The sequence below is a fragment of the Canis aureus genome, chromosome 1 (genome assembly GCF_053574225.1).
Source record: "Canis aureus isolate CA01 chromosome 1, VMU_Caureus_v.1.0, whole genome shotgun sequence".
NCBI classification, from domain to species: Eukaryota; Metazoa; Chordata; class Mammalia; order Carnivora; family Canidae; genus Canis; species Canis aureus.
The window spans coordinates 45,272,828-45,289,930 of NC_135611.1; the positions used below are offsets into that span (position 1 = coordinate 45,272,828).

The 17,103-nt window shown below is 40.3% G+C and overlaps 1 long non-coding RNA gene across 1 annotated transcript in view; it reads left to right on the forward strand.

Annotated features, from left to right (window-relative positions):
* Positions 1–14,287, forward strand: part of LOC144314167 (uncharacterized) — a 41,777-nt gene extending 27,490 nt beyond the window's left edge. The window contains exon 4 of the long non-coding RNA XR_013379949.1: positions 13,877–14,287. This is a non-coding gene — a long non-coding RNA (uncharacterized LOC144314167). The remainder of the gene's footprint in view (positions 1–13,876) is intronic.
* The last annotated feature ends 2,816 nt before the right edge of the window (positions 14,288–17,103 follow it).

The following is a 17,103-nucleotide window of genomic DNA, read 5'->3' on the forward strand; positions in this document are numbered from 1 at the left end:
TATAATTGGTCATCAGACCCATCCAGCCTAGGTCGGCTGATAAGCAGCTCTCTGACCACAGGCAGGTGGCTCATCCTTCTTACAACCCAGGTAACTCCTCATCTGTGAAATGGGACAATAATGTTACCTATTTTATTAGGTGGTTACAAGATGCAAATGAAATAAATGATCTGAATCACTGAGTTTAGTGCATGGCACTGAGTAAATAAATGTTCAGTAAATGTTAGTATATCATCAGTCTGTGAATTTCTTCTCCCTAGGCAAGTATACAGTTGAGTTTCTTTACACAATGCTGATTTTGTGCTAAAGTCATTTGGGTTGTTCCACAGAGTAAGCCAGGGCTGTGTTGTAGATATGAATTTGGATATCAATCCATCAAAGAGCAATAAAGACCACCTACATCGGACACAGCCCACACTGTGCCACATATTATTTATTTTTCGTGTTTGAAAATATGTTGAAAAGAAAGCATTAGGATAAAGGAATTCTGTAGTTGTTTTTAGCTTGTTATAACATGTGGTGCTTACTGTGTGCTTTACAGATATGAACTCATTTAATCTCCATCTGATTCCATCTGGTATACTCTATTGTCCCCATTTATACATGAGGAAACAGGCTTGGAGGGCTAAGTCATTTCCTAAGGTCACAAAACTCATGTAAGACATGGAGCCAGGATTTAAACCAGACATTCTGACTCCAGCAGGGGCTGCTAGCTGTTATACTATGCTGTGGGTGTGCACAAACACACTTGCGGGTGCATGCATACACATGTTTGCACAGACACACAGAGGTTTCTCCTTCCAGGTATATTGACGTTCACTTTCTTTGAAAATGTATGATGGTCAGTGCTTTACAGAAATTTCCTAGTGTAATCACATCTGGGATGACACAATGCAATATGGCCAGAAAAGGAAGGGCATTGGATTTTTATTAAAGGGGAGCCCCCGCTAACCATGTAGCTTTTCCTGGGAAGCAGAGAGGGTGAGGTGAGAGTTGTCATCTCTACAGAGTTCCGACAACATTCCTCATCCACCTTCTGATGAAGATGAACTTGAGCCTGCACAGAAGAGTTATCCACCAGCAGCTCCCAGATGAAAGCAGAAAAGGGGAGAAGGAGATTTTTCAGAACCCAGTTATGCTAACGAATAGAAGAAGCTGGTGTGATAGAGGGGAAAGAAAGAAGTGATTCCTGCCCGTGGGGACAAAGCATCCAGTTTCCACAGGGCTTTGCAAAACGTGTGTGCCCAGCGAGAGATGGACACAGCTCCACAGAGGAAACAGTCCACTCGTGAGACGAGCACCCCTGAGTTACCTATGATGTTCTGCGTCCTGATTCAGGAAGAGTGCCCGCCACCCTCACTGTATACTAACCTGGGGAGAGGAGATCCACAGCCTGATGACATGTGCACATTTACCGAGCGCTTACTCTGCCAAGCGCTGAGCTCAGTGATTCAGACCATTTATATCATTTACATCTTGTAACCACCTCATCAGACAAGTAACATTATTGTCATTTCACTTATGACATGAAATAAAATAACATCAAGTAACATCCCATTTCACAGATGAGGAGTATACCCCCGCCCTAGGGTCCACTGTCTAGTTAGGGAGGGGAAGCAATAGTCCTAATGCAGTGGAAGCACAGAGCTCGTTCCACCCAGACAGGCCCTGGAAGGTGTTCACAGACAGATGTCACTTTGCCAGGTCCCGAAGCGCCAGAGGGTTACCAGGAACTTGTGGTGATTGGGCTTCTGGTGGGAATGGTGGAGAGGAGGAGAGGTTTGGACACTCCTTAGGAGGTGACAAGGAGAAGGCTGGAGACCAAGTGGTTGTGGGAGTGAAGGCCAGGAGGGGTCAGAGGCGGCTGAGTGGTGTGGGAGGCATGGTGGCCGCTGTCTAAGGTAGGGAGGAAGACAGGATGAGGGAGTCCAGAGGTGGCAGGTGAAAGTGGACAGGGCCGGCCCCCAAGGGGGTGGGGTGGGAGTTAGGTAGCAAGGAATCATTCTCTTGAACTTTGTTTTTTGTCTTCCTCCACTAGTAAGCCTTTGTACTACTAACATTGTGCTGGATTGGGAATAAAATAGGAGCAAAGTATAACTTTCCAGGAGTGGGTGGTGGTCCCTGAGGCTGTGGATGGCCTGGGGGGACCCTCTGATGGGCTGCTTGTTCATGTACTCTTCACAGGAGCTGGGAGCCTTTGGGGTAATGGTCTGTACCACTGTGGTCTGTCACCCGACTGCTCAGCTTGCCCTTGGGACAGTGCTGATGAGACAGGAGAGGGCTCCTCGCATGTTTCTCATTACCTCATTGCAATGACAAAAGGCAGATTTCCCAGCCACTTCCCTCGCCAGGAGGTACACCTGGACCGCCTCAGGTTTCCGTGTGAGCAGGTAACAACAGGAGCGTTGCTGGCTCATAATAATCGAGGTGGGTGCATTTCCCAGTTAAATTTTGAGTTGAGTTAGGACTCCACACAAGTTATCAATATCCTCTTGTTATAGAAAATGGTGCTTTAACAAAGAAATTTTCTTTTTTTTTTTTAAGATTTTATTTATTTATTCATGAAAGACACAGAGAGAGAGAGGGGCAGAGACACAGGCAGAGGGAGAAGCAGGCCCCATGAAGGAGCCTGACATGGGACTAGATCCTGGGTCTCCAGGATCAGGCCCTGGGCTGAAAGCAGCACTAAACCATTGAGCTACGAGGGATTCCCACAAAGAAATTTTCTTAAACAGGTGACAAATTGGGTCTACCCCATTAAAAGGAACCAAAATTGTTCTATAGATTCTCTTGCGGAGTTGCTGAGCAAGGAGTACATATTTGCAGATAATTGAGAAAGCCAGGACAGCAGCCTCCTGCGTTGAGCTTCTGTGTAGTCTCCTGCATTCAGGGCTGCTTGTTTAAAACAGGGACTCTCATTCCAATGACACGGAATAATAAAATACACAAATGTGGTTCTTTGTACCTTCTTGGGAGAGGGGGATGAAGGGTGGGGGTAAAGAAGGAAGCAAACTGTTCCAGAGGCATAAAGAGTAGACAACCACTATATTCTCTTTCTTTCTTTTCTCTTTGGAAAAGTGGTAAGATAGCAGTATTTTTAGAATTCTCCACCATAGTGGAGAAAAATTGAGGGCAGAGAGATTTCGTCAATCCTTTACCTTTGGAAGATCACTGCAGATGCTGAGAGACATAGAGAGAGAGGCAGAGACATAGGTAGAGGGAGAAGCAGGCTCCCTGTGGGGAGCCTGATGTGGGACTCAATCCTAGGACCCCAGGATCATGCCCTGAGCCAAGGCAGACACTCAACCACTAGGCCACCCAGGTGTCCCTAAAAGACAAAATTTTAATGTAATTTTTTTTTCTTTTTTAATGGAAACCTATTTCTTATAGTGTAATGATACAAATCTAATCTCTTATGGAAAGGTTATAAATAGTCCTATTGAAAACTAAATCTAATTTAAAAGCCTGAAATTTGGATTTTAAAGCTTGTGCCTTATTTAAAGCTTGTGGTTAGAAAGTTTGGATTAAAAAAAGAATGAATAGCTATAAGTTCAAGGTATTATTGCTCTAACTTAAGATAATAAAGGCTTATTCATTCTGTATCTGTTAATTCGATAAGTATTTGTTATATGCTAGACATAATTTAAAAAGTTTAAAAAGTTTAAAAAGCAAATTTTTTTCTACATGACATTATTTCTCCATTCTATCACTAAAGTTTGTAAATTCCTTTTTTTAAATGCAATAGGATAAGGCTGTTAAGAGAATCAGGTAAGTCTATATGTACCAACATGGCAATATGTATATTCCTTATATGCATAAATAGGTGACATATATGACATATTTGATGAATGTTCACTATAATAGTTATAGGACACCCTGAGACTTTTTCTTTCTTTAAAAAAAATGGACAACCATATAAATCTGAGCTCCAGGTCATGTTTTAGCTCATTTAATACCCTAGTTTTGAAACCCAAGCCCTAAAATTGTATATCATCACCAAATTGTAACTTTTTGAGGAGCTCTTTTTGTGCCTATTCAACTATACACCAGTATACCTGAACTGACTTCATAGCTCTGCTTACGAGGAGAAAGCTGCTAGTCTAATATCTTTGCCAAGTCCATTCTCTAGGTAAATTTCAAAAGCTCACTTCCCTTCTAAAGATCCTGTCAGATGACTCCACACCAACAACCTTCTGCTTCAAATGTGGTGTAAGCTATCCTTGTCAGCAAGCAGAAGTGTATCTGTTTCTCCTTTTCTTCTGGCCCACTTAGAACTGTTGCATCCAAAACCCACATGCCAGTGCTTTCGGTAAGAAGCAGTAGCAGCAGCATGTATCTAACAGGAGGTTAGGAAGACAATGCTATTGACAGGAGAGTGGAAAAGTCTTACTATAATGAATGGGGTTGGGAAGAAGTAAAAGGAATTCAGGAAGAGTCCAACCAGAAAAGCTGTAATGAAGTCCAAGGGCAAGTTTCATGGGGATGAGGAAATTGAGAAAGTGGAACTCAGAGCCATTAACAGAAACTTGAGAGAAAAGCCATGCTCATGTTCCGTAAGTCTTACATTTTACAGAAATTTTATGTGTTCAGCAAACACTTTTCCTATGCTGAAGGCTCCAGTGAAAATAAACATTTTCTATATTAACCATCTTGTAAGCAAGAATTGACTGGACATCTTTAAGGTGTATAGCATTATAATAGATACTTTATTTGATTCAGAAATAATTAACTCAAAGAGACAGTACAGCAAACAGCCCTGTGGAGATACAGCAAAGAAACAGCAGTTTGAAAAACACTGCCTGAAGTATACAAGAAGGAGATTTGTTTACTAATCTCAGAGCATGTGCTGCATGAGCAGGGATTATTGGGAGTCTTCTCCAGGAACAGGGGACCTTGCTGGCACCACAAGCCCAGCTGCTGTGCTCTCCTGTGGACCCACCCCCTCCAATACACACTTGGCTGGAGCCCATCCAAAGCGTGCCACAGACCTGGCAGTGTGCAGGCAGCCGTGACAAGGGCCAGCACTGCTGTAAAGTGACTCCTACCCTGAGAAGAGGGAAAGATGTCCATATACATCAGTCCTGCTGAGGTCTGAGCCGCAGCTTGGGAGCAGACATTGAGTCTGATTGCAGGGTCTGCCCACCCACAAAAGCTTCTTGAGACAACACAGAGAAAGCACCCGGCAGTTTGGTGCTAACACATCTCTGGCAAATGTCTGGTCTGACTCAGCTCAAACCCAAGACAGCCCCAGACTGGCCCATTAACATCCACAGGGACCAAGTTATTTGCAGACAGCTGGTCTGAAGGCAAAAGCTGCTTAGGCACAACAGTAGGGCACACACAATGCACATGGGAGACACCCCTGAGGTGCCAGGTTCTGGTGAACAGGGGACACTGCACCACAGGGCACTACAGAACCTCTTCTTCATAAACCCACTAGTTTCAAGAACAGGAGACATAGATGACTTTTCCAACACATTGAAACAGGCCCAGAGAGTTAGATAAAATGAGACCAAGGAATTTGTCCCAAATGAAAGAACAGGACAAAATCATAACAAGAGACCTAAATAAAATGGAGATAAGTAATGTGCCTGATAGAGAATATAAAGTAATGGTCACAAAGATACTCAATGGGACTTGAGAAAACAGTGAAGGACCTTGGTGAGACCCTTAACAAAGAGATAGGAAACATAAAAAAGAACAAATTAGAGATGAAGAACTCAATAAGTGGGATTAAAAATATACCGGATGGAATAAATGGTAGACTTGAAGAAGTAGAAGAATAAATCAATGACCTGGAGGATATAGTAATGGAAAGTAACCAAGATGAACAAGAGAGAAGGAAAGACAAGAAACAATGAAAAGAGGCTTAGGGAACTCGGTGACACCATCAAGCATAATAACATTTGCATTACAGAGATCCTAGAAAGAGAAGTAAGAGAAAAGGGGGAAGAAAATTTATTTGAAGTAATTAACAGCTAAAAGCTTCCCAAATCTGGGGAAAGAAACAAAAATCCAGATGCAGGAGATACAGAGAACTCCCAACAAAATCACCCAAAGGAGGTCCACACCAAGACATATAGTAATTAAAATCACAAAAAGTAGTGATAAGGAGAGACTTTTAAAAGCAGCAAGAGAAAAGAAAACAGTCATATACAAAGGAAACCCCATAAGGTGATTAGTTGATTTTTCAGCAGAAACTTTGCAGGTCAGAAGACAGTAGCATGATATGTTCAAAGTGCTGGAAAAAAACAACAACAACAACAACAACAACAACAACCTTCAGCCAAGACTACTCTATTCATCAAGGCTATCATTCAGAATAGAAAGAGATAAATAGTTTCCCAGACAAATTTAAAGGAATTTTAACCAGCCCTACAAGAAATGTTAAAGGGGACTCCTGAAATAGTAAAGGAAATACCATTAAGTAGGAGTAAGAAAAGTAGGAAACACAAAAGCAATAAAAATAAGTATATCTATAAAGATCACAGGCACTTGGGTGGGTCAGTCAGTGAAGCATCTCTCTTTGGCTCAAGTCATGATCTCGGGGTCCTGGGATCAAGCCCCATCTTGGGCACCCTGCTCAGCAGGGAGTCTGCTTCTCCGTCTCCCACTGCCTCTCCCCCTGCTGGCACAGTTTCTCTCTGTCAAATAAATAAATAAAATCTTTTTTAAAAAATTAAAAATGCAAATCAGTTAAGGAAGTCACAAAATAAAAGGATGTAAAATATGACACCATATACTTAAAACATGGTGGGAGAGGACCAAAGAATGGCTTCAAACTTAAGCAACCATCAACTATTATATGCAAAGACATTAAATACAAACCTAATAGTAGCCACAAATCAAAAACCAGTAATAGATATATGTAAAAAATAAAGAGAAAATAATCCAACTCTATCACTCTAGAAAGCCAGGGATGGGGTGCCTGGATGGCTCAGTCAGTTGAGCATCTGACTCTTGGTTTCACCTTGGGTCATGATCTCAGGGTTGTGAGATTGAGCCCTGTATTTTTGGGCTCCAAGCTGATCAGGGATTTTGCTTGAGATCTCCTCTCCCTCCCCATTTTTTTCTCTCTCTCTCAAAATAAATAAACCTTAAGAAAGAAAGAAGAAAAAGAGAAAGAAAGAAAGAAAGAAAGAAAGAAAGAAAGAAAGAAGAAAGAAAGAAGAGAAAGAAGAAGAAAGAAAGAGAGCTGCTTGAGTGGCTTAGTTGGTTGAGGGTCCGACTCTTAATTTTGGCTCAGGTCATGATCTCAGGGTTGTGAGATTATGCCCCACATTGAACTCCACGCTCAGCAGGGAGTCTGCTTCTCTCCCTCTCTCTCTCACCCCCTGCCCCTCTCCCTTCTCACTCTTTCTCTCTCTCTTAAATAAATAAATAAATAAATAAATAAATAAATAAAATCTTTACATAAAAGAGAGAGAGAAAGAAGAAAAGAAGAAAAGAAAGAAAGAATGCCAGTGAACCTTGAGAGAAGAGAGCAAGAGAAGAAAGGGACAGAGAAGAACTGCAAAAACTATCATAAAACAAGTAACAAAATGTCAACAAGTACATACCTGTCAATAACTACTTTGGAGTGTAAATGGACTAAATGCTCTAATCAAAAGACACAGGGTGACAGAATGGATAAAAAAGGAAGGTCCATCTATATGTTGCCTACAAGAGACTCATTTTAGAGCGAAAGACAGATGCAGATTGAATGCGAAGGATAGAAGAGCATTTTTCATGCAAATGGCAGTGGAAAAAAAAGCCAGAGTAGCAATACTTATATCAGACAAAATGGACTTTAAAACAGATTATAATAAAAGAGAAAGAAGGACACTATAGGGATGCCTGGGTGGCTCAGCAGTTGAGCATCTGCCTTTGGCTCATGGTGTGATCTTGGAGTCCTGGGATTGAGTCCCACATCAGGCTCCCTGCAGGGAGCCCTCTGCCTGCCTTTTCCCTCTGCCTATGTCTCTGCCTCTCCCTGTGTGTCTTTCATGAATAAATAAATAAAATCTAAAAAAAATAGAAAGAAAAGGACACTATATAATCATAAAGGGAATAATCCAGCAAGAAGATATAGATATAACAATTGTAAATATTTATGCACCCAACACGTGAGCACCCAAATCCAAAAAGCAGCTAATAACAAACATACAGGAACTAATCAATAGTAATACAATAATAGTAGGGGACACTAACACTCCATTTACATCCATACAGAGGTCATCCAAACAGAAAATCAAGGAAATGGTGGCTCTGAATGATACATTGGACCAGATGGATTTAACAGATAGATTTAGAACATTCCATCCTAAAACAGGAGGATACACATCATTTTCAAGTGCAGAGAATGGAACATTCTCTGGAATAGATCACATATTAGGCTACAAAACATACCTCAGCAAATTAAAAAAAAAAAAACTGGAGTCATACCATGTATCTCTTTGGACCATAGCACTATGAAACTAGAAATCAATCAGAAGAAAAAAATTTGGAAAGAACACAAATACATGGAGGTTACATGACATGCTACTAAACAGTGAATGTGTCAACTAAGAAATCAAAGATGAAATAAAAAATACTTAGAGACAAATGAAAATGAAAACACAATGGCTCAAAAAATCTTTGGGATGCAGCAAAAGTTGTTCTAAGAAGGAAGTTAATAGCAAAACAGGCCTACCTCAAGAAGCAAGAAACATCTCAACCAACTTAACCTACCCCCAAAGGAGCTAGGAATAAAAAAGAATAAACCCTATAATCTAATACCAGTAGAAGGAAATTTTAAAGACTAGAGGAGAAATAAATGAAATAGAAACAAAGAAACCCAGTAGAACAGAACAACGAAACCACCACCTGGTTCTTTCAAAAGATCAACAAAACTGATAAACTAGCTAGACTCATCAGAGAGAGAAATGACAGAGGAGAAATAAAAACCAACACCACAGAAATACAAAGGATTGTAAGAGAATATTAGCAAAAAATTTATATGGAAAAGTTATATCCCAACAATTTGGACAACCTAGAAAAAATGGATAAATTCATAAAAACATAAAATCTTCCAAAACTGAATCAGGAAGAAATAGAAAATTTGAACAGACCAATTACCAGCAAAGAAATTGAATCAGTAATAAAAAAAAAAACCCTCCCAACAAACAGTGCCAGATGGCTTCACAGGTGAATTCTACCAAACATTTGAAGAAAATTTAATACCTATTATTCTCAAACTAGTCCAAAAAATAGAATAGGAAGAAAAGCTTCTAAATTTATTCTACGAGGCCAGTATTGCCCTGATACCAAAACCAAGTATATAAATATACTACCAAAAAAGAGAACTGTAGGCCAATATCTCTGATAAACATAGATGTAAAAATTCTCAACAAACTCAACAAAACACTAGCAAACTGAATCAATATATTTAAAAATGCATTCATCATGATCAAGTGGAATTTATTCCTGAGATGTATGGATGGTTCAATATTTGCAAATCAATCAGTGCGACACCTCATTTCAACAAGAGAAAGGATAAAAACCATATGATGATTTTCATAGAGGCAGAAGAAGCATTTGACAGAGTTCAACACCCATTCATGACAAAAACTCTCAACAAAGTAGGTTTAGGGGGAACATACTTCAATATAATAAAGGTCATTTAAGAAGAACTCACAGCTAACATCATCCTTAATGGTGAAAAACAGCTTTTCCCTGGAGGGTATTATGCTGAGTGAAGTAAGTCAGTTGGAGAAGGAAAACATTATATGTTCTCATTCATGTGGGGAATATAAATAGTGAAAGGGAATATAAGGGAAGGGAGAAGAAATGTGTGGGAAATATCAGAAAGGGAGACAGAACGTAAAGACTGCTAACTCTGGGAAACGAACTAGGGGTGGTAGAAGGGGAGGAGGGCAGGGGGTGGGAGTGAATGGGTGACGGGCACTGGGGGTTATTCTGTATGTTGGTAAATTGAACACCAATAAAAAATAAATTAAAAAAAAAAAAACCAGCTTTTCCATAAGGTCAGGCACAAGACAAGGATGTTTACTCACACCACTTTCATTCAAAATAGTACTGGAAGTCTTAGCCATCGCAGTCAGACAAGAAAAAGAAATAAAAGCCACCCAAATTGGTAAGAAGTAAGTTTCACTATTTGCAGATGACAGGGTACTGTATATAGAAAACCCTAAATATTCCACAAAAAAATTACTAGAACTGATAAATGTATTCAATAAGTTTGCAGCATACAAAATCAATGTACTTGCATCTCATTTCTATATACTACTTATGAAATGGCAGAAAGGGAAATTAAGAAAACAGTCCCATTTATGATTACACCAAAAATAATAAAATACCTAGGAATAAACCTAATCAAAGAGGTGAAAGACCTCTGATAATTATAAAACACTGATGAAAGAAAGTAAAAGTATCACAATCCCAATTTCAAGATATAATACAAAGCTGTAGTAATCAAAATAGTATGGAACTGGCACAATAAGAGACACATAGATCAGTGGAACAGAATAGGAAACTCAGAAATAAACTCACAATTATGTGGTCAATTAATCTTTGACAAAGCAGGGAAGAATATCCAATGGAAATATCCAATAAATGGTGTTGGGGAAACTGGACCACTTTCTTACACCATAAACAAAAATAGATTCAAAATGGATGAAAGACCTAAATGTGAGACCTGAAACCATAAAAATCCTAAAAGAGAGCACAGGCAGTAGTAATGTCTCTGGCATCAGCCATAGCAACTTTTTTCTATGTATGTTTCCTGAGACAAGGAAAACAAAAGCAAAAATAAACTACTGGGATTACATAAAAAGTTTCAAAAAAAAAAGTTTCTGCACATCAAAGGAAACAATCAACAAAATTAAAAGGCACCCACAACTATATGGTCAACTAATCCTCAACAAAGCAGGAAAGAATATCCAGTAAAAAAAAGATAGCCTCTTTGGGGTGCCTGGGTGGTTCAGTTGGTTAAATATGTGCCTTCGGCTCTGGTCATGATCCCTGTGTCTTGAGATCAAGCCCCACGTCGGGGCTCCCTGCTCAGTGTCTCCCTCTCCCTCTGCTCCTCCCCCTGCTCGTGCTCTCTCTCTCTCTCTTTCTCTCTCATAAATAAATAAATAAATAAATAAATAAATGAATGAATAAATAAATAAAATCTTTTTTAAAAAAGTCTCTTTAACCAAAGATGTTGGGAAAACTGGTCAGCAACATGCAGAAAAATGAAACTGGATCACTTTCTTACATCATTCACAAAAACAAATTCAAAATGGATAAAAGACTTTAGTATGAGATAGGAAACCATCAAAATCCTAGAGAACACAAGCAGAAACCTCTTTGACCTTTGGCTGTAACAACTTCTTACTAGACATGTCACCATAGGCAAGGGAAACAAAAGGAAAAATGAATTACTGAGACTTCATAAAAAAACAAAAGCTTCTGCACTGTGAAGGAAACAATCAATAAACTAAACTATGAGATACTACCTCACATCTGTCAGAATGGCTAAAATTAACAACACAAGAAACAATGGGGGTTGGCAAGGATGCAGAGAAAGGGAAACCCTTTTGTACTGTTGGTGGGAATGCAAACTGGTGCAGCCACTCTGGAGAACAATATGGGGATTCCTCAAAAAGGTAAAAATAGAACTACCCTATGATCCAGCAACTGTACTATTAGGTATTTACCCAAAGGATACAAAAATATGGATTGGAAGGTGTACATGCACCCCGATGTTTATAGCAGCATTATCAACAATAGCCAAACTATGGAGAGAGCCCCAATGTCCATCCAAATGTCATGGATAGATGAATAGATAAAGAAGATGTGGGATACACACACACACACACACACACACACACACACTTGAATATTACTTGGCCATCAAAAAGAATGAAATCTTGCCATTTACAATGACATGGAAGGAGCTAGAATGTATTATGCTAAGTGAAATAAGTCAGAGAAAGACAAATACCGTATGATTTCTCTCGTATGTGAAATGTAAGAAAGAAAATAGATGAACGTATGGGAAGGGGAAAAATTAAAAAAAGAGAGAAATAAGCCATATGACACTTTTAGCAATAGAGAACAAATGAGAGTTAGTTGATGGAGGAGGGGGTAGGGGATGAGCTAGATGGGTCATAGGGATTAAGGGGGGCACTTATGATGAGCACCAGGGTGTTGTATGTAAGTGATGAATCACTGAATTCTACTCCAGAAACCAATACTGCACTGTATATTAGCTGTCTAAAATTTATATAAATTAAAAAAAAAAAAACAATAGAAAGGCTGTTCAATTTGGCTCAGTATGATATTTAGGGGTTTTTTTTGGTAACTATTTTTCTTGTTTACAAAAGTAATTCATGGGGATCCTTGGGTGGCGCAGCGGTTTGGCGCCTGTCTTTGGCCCAGGGCGCGATCCTGGAGACCCGGGATCGAGTCCCACGTCGGGCTTCCGGTGCATGGAGCCTGCTTCTCCCTCTGCCTGTGTCTCTGCCTCTCTCTCTTTCTCTCTCTGTGACTATCATAAATAAATAAAAATTAAAAAAAAAAAAAAAAAGATGTAACAATCTTTAAAAAAAAAAAAAACACAAAAGTAATTCATGTTCATTGTAGACATTTTGGAAAATAAATTCTAAAAGAAAAAAAGAAAATCTAAACTAAAAGGCAACTTACTGAATGGGAGAAGATATTTGCAAATGACATATCTAATGAAAGATTAATATCCAAAATATATAAAGAACTTATACAACTCAACACCCAAGAAACAAACAATCCAATTAAAAATGGGCAGAAAACATGAACAGAATTTCTCTGAAGAAGACATACAGATGGCCAATAGATACATGAAAAGATGTTCTACATCACTCATCATCAGGGAAATGCAAATCAAAACCATAATGAGATAGTACCTCCCACTTGTCAGAACGGGTAAAATAAAAAACACAGGAAACAGCAGGTATTGCCTAAGATGCGAGAAAAAGAACCCTTGAGCATTGTTCATGGGAATGCAAACTGGTGCAACCACTCTGGAAAACAGTATGGGGGTTCCTCAAACATTACAAATAGAATTACCATATGATCCAGTAATTCCACTACTGGGTATGTGCCCAAAGAAAACAAAAACATTAATTCGAAAAGATATATGTACCCCTATGTTTATTGCAGCATTATTTACAACGGCCAAGATATAAAAGCAGCCCAAGTGTCCACCGATAGGTGAATGGATGAAGATGTGGTATACATACAATGGACTATTATTCAGCCATAAAAAAGATGAGATCTTGCCATTTGCAACTGCATCGATGGAGCTATAGGGTATAAGGCTCAGTGAAATAGGTTAGAGAAAAACAAATACCATATGATTTCACTCATATGCAGAATTTAAGAAACAAAACAAAGAAAAAAAGAAACACAAAAAACCAGACTCTTAACTACAGAGAACAAACTGGTAGTTACCAGAGGGGAGTTGGGTGGGGGGATGGGTGAAACAGGTGAAGGGGATAATACACTCACCATGATGAGCACTCAGTAATGTACTGAATTGTTGAATCCCTATATTGTACACCTGAAACTAATATAACGCTATGTTAAGTACATTGGATTAAAATTTAAAACAAAGAAAGAAAAAAAAGATTTAAAAAAAGTTGGGCCCTATGAACTTGGCAGTGTGAAGGAAAACTGATTCCAGGAGAAAGAAGATCCATCACTCATGTGTGCAGGTGAGCACACACATAGTGCATGACTCTACTTCTCAACTACACACCATACACACACGCAAATGATTTTAAGGCGATGGATCTAGAAGGTGGATCTAGAGTTTGGGGTTAAACACAACTATTTGGGATTATAATCACCCCTACTGCTTTCTTTCTTTCAGGAGTTGAAAAATGCAGTGAAGTAAATCGTGCAAGTTTTCGAGCAGCCAGAGGAAAGACCCATTTATAAGTGACCAAGTTAATCTTCAGAAAGGAGAGATGTGGCCTTCCTTGAAAAGGCTAACTTCTAGAAATCTCAACTTGTCCAGAATTAGCCTGACACATTGGCAGAGTGGCCTGTAGATGCTGGAGAGACAGCTGGACTGGAGCCATTGTGGTCTTTGCTTCTCTACTAGATCCTGGGGTTGCTGGGATGGACAATGCCAGTAGCCCATTAATGTTAAGGGCATGAAGTAATAGAAGGGCACTTAGTGGAAGTAACTTCTGCTGGAATCCTCATTTTTGCCCACGAACAGGCTGTAATACTGCTTTTGAGCTCTGTGGAGATATGTATTAAACACAGTCATTCTTGAGGGGTGTTGCGTGTGTGCGTGGTATTGTTTTTGTAGCCAGTGGGTTCTAGGCTGCAGCAGAGGCTTTACATGGCAGGAAGACATCTTTCCTCAGGTGCTGGGAAGGAAAGAAAAAGGAGCAAAAAGCCACAACTTAGAAAAAATAATCTTCCCAAAGTGAGAAAGGTGTTTTATTTTATTTTTTTAAATTTTATTTATTTATTCATGAGAGACAGAGAGAGGCAGAGACACAGGCAGAGGGAGAAGCAGGCGCCATGCAGGGAGCCCGATGTGGGACTCGATCCCAGGACCCTGGGCTGAAGGCGGCGCTAAACCGCTGAGCCACCTAGGCCACCCAAGAAAGGTGTTTTAAGAAAACTTTTGTTGACATAGAACTTGGCAGGGATGATTTGCTGGTTGATGTCATTAGCTCAGTGTCCCTCTTTTTATTTTATTTTATTTTATTTTATTTTATTTTATTTTATCTTATTTTATTTATTTTATTTATTTTATTTGAAAGAGAGAGAGCACAAGCAGGGGCCAGAGGGAGAGGGAGAAGCAGATTCCCCCATAAGCTGGGAGCCGGATGCAGGGCTCCATCCCAGGACCCTGGGATCATTACCTGAGCCAAAGGCAGACACTTAACCAACTGAGCCACCCAGGTGCCCTGCTCAGTGTCCTTCTATCAGAAATACTGCATAGCCCTGGAAAGAGTTTAGAGATGAAACTCATTTCTGTAAACACGGCCGGGGACCTTCTATGTGCCAAGAGATGTGGAGAAAAAGGTGAATTGGGGATGACCTTTTACTTCGAGTTTAGATTTGGGTAATTTAAGTAAAGATTCCACCAGAGACAATAACGACATGGGTATTTCTAGGAAGTGGGATTATAGCTAATATTATTTTCAACTTTTTAGAAAAGGATAGGAAACTCTGGCTGATTAGTTTTGATGGCCATAAAGTGAGTGGATGGTGAGGAGAGTGCGGCTGCCTTTTTAAAAACTTCATGCTGTTCTTGTCTTTGCCATGCCTGGAAATTTGAATTTATCTTTGGGAATAGATTTGCTTTGATCAGGCCTTTGGTTCTTCTACAGGGAAGCCAGTCTTGCCAGATAATGAAGATAGTCCAAAGTAACTTCTTGATTGTGCTGCATCCCCCTGGATCTTCTTTCTCTTTGCTCACTCAACCCCACCTTGAGAGAGTTTTGTCTCTTCTGTCAACAATCTTTACCTGGGGCACTTCAGCCACACCCAGGGCTTTGCTTTATTTCTACAGGCCAGTTACTTTTCAGTCTCTGTTTCTAGGCCCAACCTTTGCTCTGAACCCTAGTCTCTTATATTCTCCCCATGCCCTTCCCAGATGTACTCTCCAGTCTTTTCTCCACCCCCAGCTAGACTGGTGCTTAAAATCCTCCAGTGGGTTCTCATTGTTGGAAGGATAAAATCCAAAATTCTTAACATGCCTACATGAGCATGCGTGACTGCCTTTTATTTGCCTCTTTGGCCTCATCTCCTGTGGCTCTGTCCTTAAAGCCTTTCTTCAGATGGGTCCAGCTCTTTCCCACCTCAGAACCTCAAATTCACCATTTCCCTTTTCTAGAATATTCCAACTCAGTCATCCTTCAGAGCTCAGCTAAATGTTGCTTTTTCCAGGGCTTCCTCTCTAATTCCTTTTGGCTATGTTAACTCTCATTATTATATTCTCTGCATCCTTAGCAAAGATATAAAAAAGAACTATATGTAAAATGGTTTGTTTACTATCTATCTCCCTCAGATTGCAATGATCTACAGTGCCAGGTGCTGAGTGGCACTCCACTCCAGAAGTGGATTAATAAATGAGTTTAGTTATTGGGGGACAAAGTTTCTCTTCTTAACATAACATGTAAGTTTGTCTTTATTGCAGACAGAGCTGCATCTCTGCAGATTATTCTGTATTTAATGGAGCAGGACTCCGTGAAGGTGAAGAGAAACTTGTCTCTTTCTTGCTAGGCCCTCGTGGCATTGGTGGGGGGGGGCCTAGACTCTGGTGGGGGGCACATGCTGGTTGTCTGCACGGGACTCCAGCTAAGGAGAGAGACACCCTTTAGGGAGTTCTGTGAATGGTTTCACATCTTGGGGACCATTATTAGGTCTTAACTTTTTTTCTTTTCCTTTCTGTACTCCCCATTTCCCTAAGCCTTCTATTTGATTTGGTTGAGCCTGACAACTTGGCCATAGCTGTGCTCTGAGGAACGAGGGGAGAAGGTGTCCCTGCCTCCATGTGGGGCAATGCTGTAGAGAGGAAATGCTGAGACAGCTTACAGGAGAGGGCACTACCGTCAGGAACAACAAGGCCAGCTGAGGGGACAAGATCTGTAAACATGACAGTGTTCATCTGGAACATGGAGGCGTATTTTGGGAGGGGAAATGACAACACCTGGACTTTTTGAGGTTGCATAGCATGCTGGTTACCAACTCATTGCCCATCTGTTCCAAACTCACCCTTTTGGCTTCTCTGTAAAAATGGATCTGGGCCTTTTATAGAATTTCCTCTGCCAGCTGGCTTGTTAAATGTCAGTATGGGGTGTGGAGGAGATACTGCAGGAGGACAGAGTGCTGCCTGCTGGCTGCCACACCCTTGCTTGGCCAGCTTCTGTATTTTGGGCAGTTTCTCCAGCACCAGGATCCTGCAGTGCAGGCAGCCAGCAGCTTCTCCCAGCACCTTGCTTTTTGGGTGATTTTGCAGTGAAATCCTTCCATGAGATACCTCTCTGTGAGCAGCTTTTCTCACAACCTCAGGGGGAGATTATTAGAAAATTGCAGAGTGTGGATTTCCAACAAGTTCCCTGGCCTGACAAC